The sequence below is a fragment of the Phodopus roborovskii genome, unplaced genomic scaffold (assembly GCF_943737965.1).
Source record: "Phodopus roborovskii unplaced genomic scaffold, PHOROB, whole genome shotgun sequence".
Lineage (NCBI taxonomy): Eukaryota > Metazoa > Chordata > Mammalia > Rodentia > Cricetidae > Phodopus > Phodopus roborovskii.
In genome coordinates this window covers 5547571-5563745 of record NW_026126618.1, presented here as the reverse complement: position 1 = coordinate 5563745, position 16175 = coordinate 5547571, and the positions used below count along the sequence as shown (strand labels likewise).

Below are 16175 nucleotides of genomic sequence, written 5' to 3'. Positions count from 1 at the left end.
CCCTTCTGCACGGGCTGTCCATGCTTCCTGCATGTACTTTCTTCTCCATGTTGTCTTTCAAGTCTCGGCTAGTTGTCGGCCTCATTCTGAGGGGACTTCATGAACTACCCTGACTAAGCAAAGAACCGTATACTCTCTCCAGAGCAGGATACACAACAGATAACAGTGTTCGGCTCTAGGAGAGACTACAAGCTCCATGAGATAGGGGCCATGTGGAGCTTCGCATTCAGGACAAACTCCAGGAATGGAATGAGTGAGCAAGTCTAAGCTCTGGCGGTGTGATGAGGGCCCTCACATTAAATCTGGCCTGCACTAAACAATGCCCACGGAACGGCCTCCTCGCCTTCCTTCAACTTGAACACACACGCAATTTTAAATTCAGAAAGTCAGAGTGTATCAGCATTTGCATTTCGCACACCTGCTGCTTTGGCAAATAGTGTCACAGCCACCAGTGTAGTTCCTTGACAGAAACAAGAGGTGGCAAGACGGGAAGCTACCCAGATTTTTTTTTTCACATTAAAAAAAAAAAAAAGAAAGAAAGAAAGAAAGAAAAACAAAAATTTAAGGAACGCCCTGTCCGTTTTTCAAGTGTCCTCAGTTGCACGAGAGGCACAGGACTAAAATCTCGCTAGAACTGGGATGACTGAAATGGGAAGGCTTTTGGCAAAAAAGGCTGAAATCTCCTATTTTCTGTGTGCTGTGACTTTCGGTCTAAATCACAGCTGACTGTACTCAACTGCTGCCGAGGATGGAGGCTGCCTCTGCGTCCCCCAGCAGCTTCCCTGGAGCACGAGACTCAATTACAGTCACCAAGCTTCCAGCAAGGTGGTTTCTTGTAGCATTAAGGTTAATAGCACAGACTTCGGTGGCAAAACGCTGCCTTTAAACCCCATTGCATCATATTAGCTGTAGTGTGCCAGGCAAACTACTTAGCCGCCCAGCAGCTCCCTTGCCTGAAAAAATGACAACAGAATCGCACGCAGTCCATGGTTTTGTTGTGAGGGTTAAGTGATTAATTACATGTTGAGTGACTGATGTAAGAGTCCAGCAAACAGAAGCTATTCGGATCACTTGACGTAGCTAGAGGTGTAGAGACAGGTTTGGGACGAAGCAGGTACGAAACAGAACAGAGATGGCAGAGAGCAGAGGGGATTGCCTCGTAGTAGTAAAATCTAAGAATTTACCACAGGTTACCACTCAGGTCAGAAAACCCTTAGCCACAGACTGACACTTCAGAGCCAGCACACTGGATCTGAACCCAGGCAGTTAAATGTCGCAAGATTAAGTCCTGAGCCATGAGAAATATCCCATCTTTCCCTTTAGGAGAATGGAATCCCTGGGCTGTGAAGGAGAAACTAAAACAAAAGGAAGAGGTAAATACAAAGGAAGAAAGTGTAAGCAAAACAAGGCTCCAAGCTTCTCAACTTAAAAGGATGGAAAGTGACAGGTGTCCCTTTAGTACTGCCTGTCAGCCATGAAAGAAGCCACTGTCTTTGTGGACACTTTGCTTTGAATTCGGTAGGCCAGGTAGAGACCAAAATCACTGCGGAGGACTTCAAAGTCTGCCAAGGCACTCAGATCCAAAGATGAAGCAGAAATGCTGCGCATGAAGAAGGAGGCGAGCTCAGCAAAGCACAGTCTGCTGTTCAACGCCTCTACGCTGTCAGATCCCAAACCGTTATCTATAAAACTGAATAGGATCTTCAGTCTCTCCATGGAGAAAAGAGCTAGATGCAGCTCCTAAGAAGAAACAGGAGACAGACACACTTGCTTTGGTAGAACAGTGAACTGATCAACCGCTACAGAGGCAACTGGTAAGAATGTGCTGTCATGTATTTAATTACAGAAACTTGCACAGCATGAAAAGTACACCAAGTATAGTCCCAGGCACTGTGCAAATATTCACTTAGCAATTCTGTGAAGGGCTGCTTGCAAAAATGGTGGCAACCCAAAATGGACCAACACAAAATGGACTCACTGGGGTGTGTGTTTGTTTTTGGAGGGATTTTTTTGTCTCGTTTGCTTCTATTTCTTTCTTTTTTTTGTTTTGTTTTGTTTTGTTTTTGTCTTCTTTTAGAGAGGTTGGAGAGAGAACATGAAATCGGATGGGTATGGAAGTGGGGAGGAGTTGGGGAAGGGGAAAGAATATGATCCAAATACACCCATTTAAAGACGGCATTGATGAGACTCTGTCATTGTACCTTTGTCCTTGGGGAGTGCCCACACTGACCCTGAGTGTGGCCTTGTGGCTTGCTTTGTTCACCAGCAAGTGGACTCAAGCAGTACCAGGACTTAAAGTACCACGCTGCCCGGGAGCCAGCTACACACCCCTAAGTCAAGAGACCACCTCTTAAAGAAGTCCGAACACATCTCCTGGAGTCTGAGAGGTCACCTGACACCCAAATGAAGTTTCCAAATTCCAACTCACCTGCCAATCATCAGACACAGAAGGTCATCCTAGACTGCCCACCTTTCAGATGACCGATGGGCTGACCACAGAAGCATGACAAAACTCAACAGAGACCACTAGACGAGCCCAGATGAGTAGAGCCATTGCGTTAAGTCAACCCACAGATGTGCGCTAAGCAAAATGGTTATTACTTGAAGTACTAATATTTAGAGATGACTTGTTATGAGATACAGCTAAACTTACTCATATAATCCTCCTAGGTAGCTACCATCATTCTCCATATTTTGTAAAAGCAGACAGTGAAGCAAAAAGGAGGGTCCCTTGCACACCTGTAAGAAGGACAAAGACCCAACCCCAGATAACCAGAGCTTTCAGTTTCTAACCTGCATCTTTGGGCCTCTAGAAATACTAGTGTTTATAAGGTGTTAATAAGAAGTCTTACATACATGCAAAAACGAGTGTGTATAAGACTAGTCACTGCAGCAATTTTAATTCAAAGACACCCTGTATGCAACTATTTTTTTAAGACGCTATATTATATATGTAGACAGTAGGAAAAAATGAGGTACAAAAGAGTATACTTGCATGCTTCCATTTGAATATGAAAAAGAAAAAATAAGAATATATAACTGTTTCCCTATTCATAGATTATTTCTGGAAGGACACAAGTAGTGGGTTCTGTATCAGTTACACTATGATAGAAGGGATGGTTTTCGTTGTAAACCTTTTATAGTGTCTGCATTTATGTCATGCAAATGTATCAGCTATTAAATTTTAACTTAAAAGGTTCTTATGAAAATGGAGACAGTAGAGGTCTGGAACAAAGAAGACATTCACTCACTAGTAGCTACCACTATAATTTCTTTTCTACATCTGGTTTCTAACTCCTCCTAACAAACAGAAATTTAACTTTGCTTTCAAACGCCTGGCTTTGAACAGGAAAATAAATAATGTTGGATTCGAAAGTAAACAGCAAAACATTAGCTCCGTGGGGAGAGACTAGTGAAGACTTGGCATGGGGAGAGGCTAGTGAAGACTTGGCATGGGGAGAGGCTAGTGAAGACTTGGCATGGGGAGAGGCTAGTGAAGACTTGGCATGGGGAGAGGCTAGTGAAGACGTGGCCATGCAGGGTTACTGCTCTTTGTGGCTGGCAGAGTGACAAGCGCATGCCAGCCTTGTGCCTTGTCCATTCAGGTTGCTACAACAAAATGCTAGAGTCTGGCTAGCTAATACACAACAGAAATTGATTTCTCACAGTCCTGAAAGCAGATGAATTCCAAGGTCTAGCTCCCCGGCGTGTTCAGTGTCTGCTAAAGGGCCTTACTCTGGTTCCCCCCCATGCCCTCACACATCATTGAGGCGGGGGGGGGGGGTATGGCTGTTGTCTGGGGCCTTTGGAGTACTAACACCATTTATAAGGGCTCTGTCTTCACCACCAAATCACTTCTCAAAAGCCTTACCTCTTAATACCGACATCCTGAGGATTAGAAATTCAACCTACTTAAGTTTAAAGTGGAGAGACATAGTCATTCCCTCTACATACTTCCACTTAGAGAAACCCAGTTACTGGGCATCTTTGGAACTTCTCCATTGTACATCCCCAGACACCTTCACCTTCATGCAAGAAAACAAAATGATTTCGTCCTAATAGGGTGTCTTCTCTCTCTCCACAGAAACAAAGCCCTTGGCAATCTTGTTCTACACTGACTCGGAGCTTTAAACTATGCCTGTACACAGCAGGTGTTTCATATGTGCCTGTTATGATTGGGGCGGGGCTAAAACACAGGTGACTGAGTTCTAGCCCCAGAGGTTGATTTACCCGGAAGTAGAGGCAAAGGATTTGCATTTCCAGACAACACCTATCTCTTCCATCCCAAGACTGGGAGTATGCAATTTACGTTTTAATAGACTCCAGCCAACACCCTCCACCTCCACACACTGATGTCCCCTCTACAACACCCTACTTTCCCTGTACCCATTCCAGCCTTAGTTACTCTGGGCAGTGACAGTAAAGAGTCACTGACCTCAGAATTTGGAGTTGATGCAAGTAACGTCACTAAGGCCAGTTGCCCCACACCAATGCCAGGCATGCCAACCTGGCTGGAACCCTGTTTTCCCCAGAAACACCTGAGCAGGTTTGGATCCGCTCCAAAGGTGAAGACAGGTAAATTTCCATGTCAGCTCACCCACAGATTTCCAGAGGCAACTGGGACTGGTTATATTTGCTCTATATGCCTTCCAACGGGCACAGACACACAGACACACACACACACGACCTAATTCTAGCACCATTCCAAAAGCAACCACAAGCAAAAATGCTAGACAGTAAGATAAAATAAATAAATATTTAAAATCCAGGCCAGAGTTCTCTTTGAAACATCCCATCAGGTGAGAGGCAGAAATCATGGAAACAGCCACTCAGATGTCCAAACCAGTGAGTGAATACACACATACTTTACAATAAAACAACCACAAACTCCATCCCCCCCAAAAAAGAAAAGCATGGGACTGGTGGAAAAGAGGCTCACTCTGGTTTTTTGTTTTTGTTTTGTTCTTTTTTTTTTTTTTTTTTTTTTCAATTCCTCAGCCTTGTATCTTCAGAAAACGCTCACCTGTTCCTTCCTTAGTACCTTAGTACCTAACTGGTCAACAAGGGTCAGGTAGTCCAGGAGGGTGTTGTCTCCAGAGTACCTAGCAAGCTTTCCCCCTAGAAACGCAGAGGTTCCTGCGTTTGACTGAAGCAGCCTCCACCCCAAAGTCGGAATCAAACACACACTGGGAGTGGTAACCCACGCCCTACTGCAGATTAGCACCCCCAGGCCGGTTAGCTGTGGTTGTCCCGGGACGCTCCCGCTGGCAGGGGATGCCCCCTGCAGTTGAGCCTTTCCATTCCCATTTTTCATCTTCGCTGGAAGAGCAGCGGCTGGAGAGATGATCAGGGTGAGCTCAGAGCCCCTTAGACCTTGCTGCCTAGGAGGTTGCGGCTCGGGGCTGCCTTAGGAACTTTGCGGGGAGCTGGGCTCAGCCACCTGTCCGTCACCTCCGGGGGAGGGGGAGACGATGGGAGGGGACCACCGCCCTGCGCCCTCCCTGCCCCTAGTCCCCTGCCCAGACTCGAGCTTACTGTTCCGGTCCGCCTCCTTTGGGCGGGCGCCGAGGAAGCCCAACCGACGCCCGCAAACTTTCCTTGGCTCGCGGGGCCGCGCGGGCACAGGCCCCAAGGTGAAGACGCGACCGCCACGCCACCTTGCTGCGGTCATTGGACCCTTGCCGCGCTCGCACACTCACCCTCCGCACGCTGCTGGCCGCGCGGGCCGGGCGGGGCTCACGAGGACTCCTCGCTCCGGTCCGCACACGCGTGCGCCGCGCCCGGGACCGGGGCGGGCGGGGCCGCCAGGCTGCGCGGTGACCGTGGCAGTGGTGGTTGCAACTGCGTTTCCCGACTCTGCTAGCTAGCGTCGGTCCTCGCCTGGCCTCGCCTCAGCCTGGGATTCTCCTCCGACCCGGGCAGGAGCGGGTCCCCGCTGCTCCCCGGGCGCCCAGCCGGGACAAAGTTCCAGCTGTGCGCGGGGCGGGTGCGGGCGCTGAGTGCGAGAGGGAGGGACGCGCGGGGAGCGGGGGCGGCAATGCACCACCTCCAAAGTACCTCTGCTTTCCCACCCCACGCCAAAGCCACGCTCCTGACAGTTCCTACTCTTGAGGTTCCGTGTTTGGAGAGTCCTGGGCGTTCTTTCGCCTTTAGCTGAGGCCCGAGGGGGCTAAAAGTTGAATAGGAAACGCTAGGTCAAGTCAGGGCTGGAGGAACGTCCACCGAACCCCCAGCACAGCTTAGTAGGTCTGGTCCCCTCCAGGCAAAGGAGCTCAGCAGAGGGCAGTCCCTTCCTCCAGGCCTGCAAACCCCACAGGTCAACCTGTGTGCAAAACTGTCTGTCTCTTAACACACAGCCTCTCAAACCCACCCCAAATTCTCCAGACCAAGCCAAAGGCTAATTTGGGGTGCAAGGATGAAGGGCATAGTTCCCCAACCCTGAAAATCTGGGAAGACACAGGATCCAAGCCTCCCAGACCAAGGGGCAGGATGGACCCCTTCCTGCTCTTTTGACTACAAGCAAAGTAAAGCAAAGAGTGCAGAATTCAAAACCGCTAATCCCATAGAGAACAAATATGTCTTGTTTGCCAAAGGACCTTTTGCAAAGCTTGCAAAGGCTCTTGCGTTCTCAGAGCCTGCTATGACAGGTAACGGGGGGGGGGCGGATAAACATCTCTGATGAACATCGTTGCACCTTTTACATTGCCTGGATGCCGTGTATTCTGACAGTCCACTGCTCATCACTGCTGTCAAAGAAGTGTCGTTATAATTTCCCAGCATTGATAGACTGTCAGCAGCACATAGAGACCGTATCACACAGACTAAGTACCCTAATGATCTAATGAATAAAACCATTTTGTCTGGATCTCTCTCTGGTATTTATCAGCAAAGATAAGGGAGGAGTGACTGATGTCTGGCGAGAGAATAAAGGAAACTAATGAGGCCTGCTACTTCCCTTTTTACTTTATTTTATGATCTGCCTACGGTGGGTGTCCCCCCCCCCAATCTGAATTTCATCATATTGTTCTTTGATGTTTGCCTTTGGGGAAATAATAACAATTTTAGTAAGTGTACTTACTTACGAGCCATGTGCTTTATCTGTTATTGTTTGCAATCCACAACCCCATTAACTGTGGTTTTATAGTCACGCAGCCTGCCTATGGCAAAGCCAAGATTTTAACTGAGCCTGCCCACTCACCCCCAGGCAGTACCCCTCTTCTGTGCACCGCATCATCCAAAGGGTGCCAGGGTGGGAAGGAGCTCTGGTGATTGGTCAGATCTGTAAGGACTCAGGCATTACGCTGGCCTGCCCCTGTCACCTGGCAGAAAGCACTCAGGCAGTGCTCTGGTCAGCTCAGGGTTCCATGAGTACTAGTCTGCAGGCAGGTATGAAGGACCCCTCTAAAAGACAGACCCCGCCCACTTACGCTCTCCTTTGCTCTTTACTCTCTCCTTGCTGTCTTTCTGGCTCTTTTCTCTTCTCTCCTCTCCTCCCCTCTCTTCACCCCTCCTCTCCTCTTTCCGGTGTCTCTGTGTCTCTTTTTCCTCATTCCCCCTTCTAAATAAACTTCTCACTTAAGCCCTGTCTGCCTGGAGTGTTATTCCCTCCGCCCTCGGTCACCCTTGCCTGCTAAGCTCTCTCCCTCGGTCCCTTATCTTGGGAATCCACATGACACCATTCCATACCCTTTTCCCCCTTTGTCCAACTTCATCCTATAACTTATAACTGTAACAAAGGAACAACAAGATCAGCCACTCCCATCTCGGTGACTTGGTTTCTCCATTTATCATATAAAGACTTGGACCAAAGAGATGCCCAGAAAGGAGGTTCGTGACTTGCTGTGTGATAATTTCATGATTGGCATTGCACAATCATAATCTGGACAGAAGATAGCAATGTCATTGGTCGGTGCGTCCTCCCACCGCCTCTTTAAGGAACAGACTTAAATCCACACCTGTGTGTGCAGTCCTTGTGGCCAGTACTGGTGGCATGAGATGTGGCCGCTGGGAACTGAACTTGGTCCTCTGTAGCACCAGCAAGCACTCAGTGAGCTTCTGGTTTGAATGCGCCTTTAGTGATGCTCATGGCACTGGCTCCCTGCTTTACTTACGAATTTGATCCCTAATCCAATTCATATTTCTTGCTCAACAAATAAGACCCCTAGTAAGCAGGGGGTTATCAGTTTTAGCTAAATAATTGTTTTGGCAATCTTCAAGCATTCACTACGTGAATAATTTTTTAAAGTGATTTAAGTGTGCATACCAGGTAGTGGGCTTCATTATTGCATTTTCATGCATATATGTCGGTGTACTTTGTTTTTATTCACCTCTCTCTCTCTCTCTCTCCACCCTCTCCTATCCCTTCTTCTCCCATTTTGCTGGTTCTCTTCCTCCAGGTCAAACAACCCCCCCCCCCAGCTTTCACATCGCGTGTGATGCATTACCCCCCCTCCTTCCCTTAAACATCATTTTCCTCTCACACAGTATCTTTTCTACTTGTGTGATGTGCACACACACACACACACACACACACACACACACACTGATATGCAGAATCTACATGTGAGAGCAAAATGTGACATTTACCTTTCTAAAGATTCTATTTAGTTTGACATCACTTTAACCTACATCTATTTTCCTGATTTTTTTAAAGATGGGTTCCCACTGTGGCATCGGCTGGCCTGGGACTCATTATATAAACCAGGCTGGCCTTCCTCTCGCAGTGCAAGGATTGCCTCTGCCTCTGTCCCCCAGGACTGGGATTAAAGGTATGTGCCAGATCCTTTTTCTTTATGGCTAAATAAAATTCCTTGGTGTGTCTGTACTTCCTTTTCCATGTCCTCTTATGTGTTGATGGGTTTCTAGGTTTCTAGGTTTCTAGGTTCCTTCTCTTGTGTACTGTGAAGCGTGAGTGTGTGCAAGTGTCTCTGTAGTGTGTTACCATGAGTCCTCACACGTATGCCCTAGCATGGGACTTCCAACAGTCAAGAGTTCTTCCTGGTATCTTCTCCAACACTTGTCATTTGTTTTCCAAAATTAATCATTCTGACTGGGGTGAGGCAGACTCTCAATTTAAATTAGTATTTCCCCACTGGCTAATGGTTTTGAACGCTTTCTCAAACTTTTATTGTACATTCGGGTTTCTTTGGAGACAGTTACTGAGTTCTTTAACCTTCATTGTTGGAGTGATTTCTGGTATTTAATTTTTTTAAGTTTTTTATATGTTCTAGGTATTAATCTCATGTCTGATGTATAGATGACAGTGATTGTCCCCCTGTTGTGTCGGTTGTCACTTTACTCTGGCGATAGTTTTCTTTGTTATGCAGAGAACTGCCAGTTTCTTATAGTCCTATTTGTAAATTCTTGAGCTATTGGAGTCCTCTTTAGAATGTTCTTGCCTGGATCTGTATCTTAAAATGTTTCCCTTATGGTCTCCTCTGGCAGCATCCAGGTCCCAAGTCTCACATTAAAATCTATACTAATTATAAAATCTATACTAATTTTCTACTGCTATGACAAAACACTGTGACCAAGGCAATTTATGACGGAGTTTATTTGGGTGTGAGGTTCCAGAGGGTTGGAGCCCACGATGGTGGACAGGAAGCAGCAGGAGACAGGCATGGTGACTGGAGCAGAAGCTGTGGGCTTTCATCGTGAACCATAAGCACACACAGAGACAGTGAACTGAAAATGGCCAGGATCGTTCAATTCTGCCTTCAGTGGCATACCTCCTCCAGCAAGGCCACACCTCTTAGATCACCAACTGCAAACCGATGTCCAAATGGGACAACACTTTCAAGGTCTCTGACCCATTTGAAATGCTTGTTTTTGCAGAATAGATATCTAGTTTTCCTGGCACTATTGCGAAAGAGGTCATCTTCCATCTAATGTATATTTTAATACATTTGTAGAAAATTAGGTGGCTGTGCCTTTGTTTATTTCCAGGTCCTCTATTCCATTGGTGAACATCTTTTTGCAACAGTACCATGATTTTTGCTATTATGGCTCTGTAGTATAGTTGGAAGTCAGGTAGTGTTATATCTACAGTGTAGGGAGCCGCCCCTGCATTCTCCATCACAAGATGGCGCCTGCATCCCGCTGGCGTTGAGAGTAAACAAATCAGTGCACAGGTGCAGGGTGATTTTTCCCTCCCTTGGCCTCTGCCTCTCCTGTGGTGTCATATGGGCCGATGGGCTGCAGCCAATCAGGAGGTGACACGTCCGAGGTGAAGGTTATAAACCTATATAAGGGTTGGGTTTTGGATGTTTGGCGTCTCCGCTCTGTAAGCTTATGCTCTCCCTCTCAAGATGCATTAAAGCTTTACTGCAGAAGGATCCTGAGTGTGCCACGTCGTTCTTGCTGGCGAGACGGTAGCGCGGGACACTACAGCATTGCTTTCTGCTCAGGGTTGTCTCAGCTACTCAGAATCTTTTACGCTTCTATATGAATTTTTATTTTTCCTACTTCTGTGAAGAATATAATGAGAATTCTAATATGGACTGTGTTGGATCTATAGAGTATTTGTTTTTGCAAGACAGGGTTTCTCTGTGTAGCCCTGGCTGTCCTGGAACTCGCTCTCTAAACTGGAATGGCCTGGAATTCACAGTGATCTGTCTGCCTTTGCATCCTGAGTGCCGGGATCCCAGTTCCCTCTCCCTCCCATCCTCCTGCTCCCCCGCACTTCTCTCCACGCCCACCTGCCTCCCATGAGGGCTCAACCACATCTGTCACATCACTTGAGGCAGGACAGCTGATTATTTTTATAACAACCATTTTCATAGTGTTCCTTTTGCCAACCCATGACCACGGGTGGCTTTCCATCTACTAGTGGCCTCTCTCTCTCTCTCTCTCTCTCTCTCTCTCTCTCTCTCTCTCATTGTCTTAAAGTATTTTATTATATGGTTCTTAGCCTGAATAATTTTTATATTTTCTTTGGAAACCGTTACAATTATTCAGCTCTACCAAATGTCACTACATCAGTTACTAATAAAACACATCTATGTTTCCATTATTACCATTGACTAATTTCAAACTATTTCATGATTGTGCTCTCATAAGTAGATATGTAATATGCTATAATAGAATATACATATCCCCCCTCTGTGTGTGTGTGTGTGTGTGTGTGTGTGTGTGTGTGTGTGTGTGTGTGTTAATGTCAATGAGAGGCATGGCATTAGGGTGGAATAGAGGACTCTGTTTGGAGCAGAAATTCCACCAGTGGCTGGAAGAGTAAACACCAGCCAAGTGCAAAGATTCCAGCCATTTCTAGTTTGCGCTCTCTGCTTCATGCTGTGGTTCAAGATGTAAGCCCTCAGCTCCTGCTCCAGTCACTGGCCTGACTCCTGTTGCTTTCCTCCACCATGTTGGGCTCCAACCTTCTAGATCCTTACACCCAACCACAGTATTTTACCACAGCAGTGGGAAAGTAATTATTATAGATTTTATTGTGAGACATTATATATGAAATGTCATAATATAGTCAATTATTCTGTGTAACTAACTAGAACAATAATTATTAAAATAATGAAACTAAATTGAGTCAGCATTTCCCTTCGCAGAGACAGTGTAAAGTGGAGGCCTCTAGGTCCTGACTTACAGTGTCTCGGGTGTTTTGATGGTAGAGTCACCTCCGTTTCAAACTGTCACATCCCTAAGACCCTTCTAAACTCAGACTATTTGTTTCCTTGAAAGCAATCTCATACTAGAAAACAATATGTTTTACCTTTTGCTCATCTTTCTTAATTGTATAACATTGTCACTGGACACAGTAACAGTCATTTCTCTACCATTTCCAGCCATAAACCTCCATCTTCAACACTATAAGATGTTTGGGAGGCCAACCTAACTACTTTTATTAGTTATTAATGTGGACAGGGATCTGACCAAAACAAAAAAAAAAAAAATGAGCAAACCACACCAGTTTACAATCCCACATAAGGAGTAAATTGTTCTGCTATTTGTAGGTAATTGGCTAATGCATCGGGCTGGAAAGATGACTCAGTGTTTAAGAGCACTTGCTGCTCTTGCAGAGAACCTGAGTTCATTTTCAGTACCCTACACTAGGAAACTCATAGCCTCCTGAAACTCTACCTTCAGGGAATCCTGTGCTCTCTTCTGGTCTCCACAGCATGCATAATTACACACACATGCATGCATATGTGTACACACAATTAAACGTTAAAATCTTAAAAAGAGAAATTACCCAATGTCTTAGGGTTGCTATTGCTGTGAAGAGTCACCATGACCACGGCAACGCTTATAAAGGAAAACATTTAACTGTGGTGGCTCGCTTACAGTTCAGAGGTTTATTGTCATGGTGGGAAGCAGGGCAGCGTGCAGGCAGACATGGTGCTGGCAAGGAGCTGAGAGCTCTTACATCTCGATTCACAGGCAACAGGAAGTGATCTGTGGCTTGAGCACATATGAAACCTCAAAGCCCGCCTCCTCAGTGCCACACTTCCTCCAACAAGGCCACGCCTCCTAATAGTACCAGTTACATCCAAACTACCACAGCAGAAATGAGCATAATTTCATCCCAGCTAGCATTCTTCATTTAGAAACCCATTAGTAATGAAATATTGTTTCTTTCTGCCATATTTTTCATCTTGAGTCATTCATAAAGCAGGGCATTGGGGTAAAAGACTGAAGTCTCAACATTTGGGAGACTGAGGCAGGAGGATTAGTTTTAGACTAGCCTAAGCTACAAAATGAGATCCGTTCCAACCCTTGTCTTAGTTAGGGATTTTATTGCTGTGATGAGACACCATGACCATGGCAACTCATATAAGGAAGACATTAAATTGAGATGCTCAAAGCTGCAGAGGTTCAGCCCACTACTGTATCAGGGAACATGACAACATGCAGGCAGATGTGGTTAGCAGTATCTCCTCCTTATTGGACATATAACATATTAGGCAAATAAGATCTACCAACTTTAAAGAGTTTGCATGGCTAATAAGTAACAATGTCCTGGCTAATAACTGACAGCTCTGCCAGCTGCATCCAACTTATTAACATTATCATCCACAAAGTTCACATTCAAGAATTGTGCAAAGTCAGTTGCAAAAAGCTCAATCTTTTAGGTAAGCTCATGACTGGAGAGGTAGGAAACATTCATATCCATACACATGCAGCCATGTGTAACATATCTGAAACCAAATCTGACTCCAGAGTCCCAAGGATTGACCAATGAAAGATGGACATTGATGTATAACAGGCTTAGGTCTCTCTCTGTAACTTGTTCAAAGTGGTGAATTATGAGTCAGTAAAACCCACTGGTGAGTAATTATCCTAACATAGTATATGGTGTTATCTAAAAAGGTCATCTTGAGAAAGCTCAGTGCTTAGCTTGAAAAGAGCCTGAGATTAGAATTGGCTGGTGAAGAGTAGTCTGTCTATGGAATGAGGAAGAGCCTAATGGTGTTGACATAGAGACCAGATATCTTAGAAGCTGCGACATATGATAGAAGGAATCTGGCTCATAAGGGTCTAGGGATACTCACCAGGGAGTCATTGTATATATATTCTCTCTGCTTTCTTTCCTACACATCCACTCAAAGATACTCTGGACCATTTCTTTTTCCATTGAAGATCTCCGTGTTGATATGTCATTTCTCTTTGTCATTCCAAAGTGTTATTCAACTTGTCTGGAGCTGCCCTTTCTGGGAGGAGGGGCTTGAAGAAGCAATGGTGGTGTAGTAAAGAGGGAACTTGGATCTGGTGGAGCAGGCATCAGAGGAGTTTGATTCCCCACAAAGGCTCTGTGCCATGGTTCATCCCTTAATGGGTACCTTAACAGACTAAATGTACATATATGCCTCCCAAATGCTATCTATATTTATTTTTGTACTCCATGATAGGTAATATTGATTGGTAACATCATAAGATCTAGAGTTACCTACGATACAAGCCTAGCTCTGCTTGTGAGGGAGTATCTACATTAGGTTAATTGAGCTAGAAAGCCCCACCTTAAATGTGGGTGGCTCCATTCCACGGGCTGGGGTCCTGGGTTAAATGAAAAGAGAAGGCAAGCTGAGCACTTGTATTCATGGCTTTGCTTCCTGACTGTGGACACACTGTAACCAATCACCTCAGATGCCTGCTACCACAACTTCCCCGCCATGATTAACTGCACCCCTTCTCCCTTAGAGTGACTTTGCCTGGGTATTTTATTGCAGTAAAATTAGGAGTAACCAATACATATTTCCTTCTAGTCTTTGAGATGCATGTCTTTTGCAGTCTGTTTCATGGCTCTCTCTTTCCTGCTGGTTCTGAGCATCTTCAAAGGAAGAATTATGCTAATAATTCTTACAACTCCAGGAACTGTTACAAAAGAGGTGCCCTCCACACATGTGCAATAAATGAATGAAAGATGATCAAACCTTACTATATATTCTCTCAATCAGTGGGTTTCTAGGCTGCCTTTATCGGCTGCTTACTATGCACCACAGGTGGCCATTGGAGTTATTTCTACCCTTTCTGAAACCCTCTCCTGGGTAGAAGTAGAGATATGACCTGATATACAGACCTGGGGGACAGTAGCTTGATTGTGGGAGATTAAATGGTCCAGTGGTAGGCAGACAAGTAAGGAAGCTGAACTTGGTCACACAGCATGGAGCTCATGAGGACAGCAAGACAGAATCAGGGTAGTGATTGTGGGAAGGGAGAAACTCTTTTCATGTTCATTATATCTGGAAAGCGATAAACATGAATTTGCTCTGCATGGAACTAAGCATGTGACAAGATGTGGGGACACTGTCCAGATGTGGGAAGCAGGATTTAGCACCATGGATAGCACCCAGGTTGCCCATCTGGAACTGTATTCTATGGGGCCATTTTTGTTGTCATTTATAGTGCTTTTTAATAAACAATAAGTAGCCTTTACTGAGCATGTGCTCAACAGAGCTTTGCATACATTAACTATGAATTCCCATCAGAGGACAGAAAGGTTGCATGATGTCATCCAAAGTCATACAGACGGCAATGGAGAGATAAGTCCTGAACCTAGGTAGACTGGCTCCAAAACCCATTACCCCACACCATAAAAGGCAATTACAGCTCAGTATGATAAATGCTGACAGAGGAAGCAAAGGACAGGGAAGGCTTAAGTATGTGGGAGAAGAAAGCTCCAGCGAAGCTTTCCAGGGAGGAAAATGCTGGAATTAAGTTTAAAAGGGTGGATTTAACCACTGCCCCATGGCCCCTAGACCATCCATTGACCGGCCTCTGGAGGGGAGGGTTGTGAGCTCAGGTCTAGGGTCACTTAGAAGATAAGGTAAAGAATGATGAGAGATCTGAAGCTTAGGGAGAAAGTGGGTCAAATAACAAAGGGTATAGACACAAGGTCAGACTTTTAAGAAAGAATTTTATGCCTGTTCTCTAAAGATGATTATAAAAACATCAAAGACCAGGACATGGTAGGGGAAAATGAACGTTTTAGAAAAACCATCCTTAAGTTTCAGGGTAAAGATGGCAGAATAAAACTCCTTTTTCTAATTTATGATTAATTGAACCAAAACCATAGCTGACAAGACAATAAATTCATCCTAAATAAGGTGGGGGGGGGGCAAGGAGACTTCCCCAAATAGCATTACCAGGAGCCATCAAGAGGCGGGTCTTCAAGGAAGCATGGTCCTAAGAAACGGGCGGTCCTCAAGGAGAAACTTTGCTGGGCGAAGACGATACCAATGCAGGGACAAAAAGGGGGAGGCAAAGAGGAGAGTCTGCAGCTACGGACATGGATCAAGTACTGAAACAACACTAACGGAGCTAACCCTTGAATGAAAAATGCCAAATGACAAGAAGACATGGCTGAAATTGAATTAACGGCATGGATAAAAGGCTGTGAGGTAATTATGGCACATGCAAAGGCAAGACACAGAAGGAATAGAGCAATTAGGGAGACGATAATAAGAAGTAACAAGAGGAGCAAGAGATAATCAAAGGCACAGATAATTGGGATCCTTAATTGGTATAGCGGATCCAATAAATGTAATAAAATATGCATTCAGGCACATGATACATTTTCTTAAAATGAAAGAACTCAATCTAAATCAGAGATTTATCTACACACCGAGGGAAACAGGCTGTATAGTTGCTTTTCTCGTTGTGACAAAATACCTTACAGAAGCAAATTGAGAGAAAGAGCATTTCTTTTGGTTCACAGTTTAATAAGA

General features: G+C 45.3%; 1 protein-coding gene across 1 annotated transcript in view; it reads right to left on the bottom strand.

Moving 5' to 3' along the window:
• Positions 1 to 5679, bottom strand: part of Tmcc3 (transmembrane and coiled-coil domain family 3) — a 244999-nt gene extending 239320 nt beyond the window's left edge. Inside the window, exon 1 of the mRNA XM_051206312.1 lies at positions 5536 to 5679. The gene's annotated coding sequence lies outside the window, so the exon portion shown is untranslated. The remainder of the gene's footprint in view (positions 1 to 5535) is intronic.
• Between the last annotated feature and the right edge of the window lie 10496 nt (positions 5680 to 16175).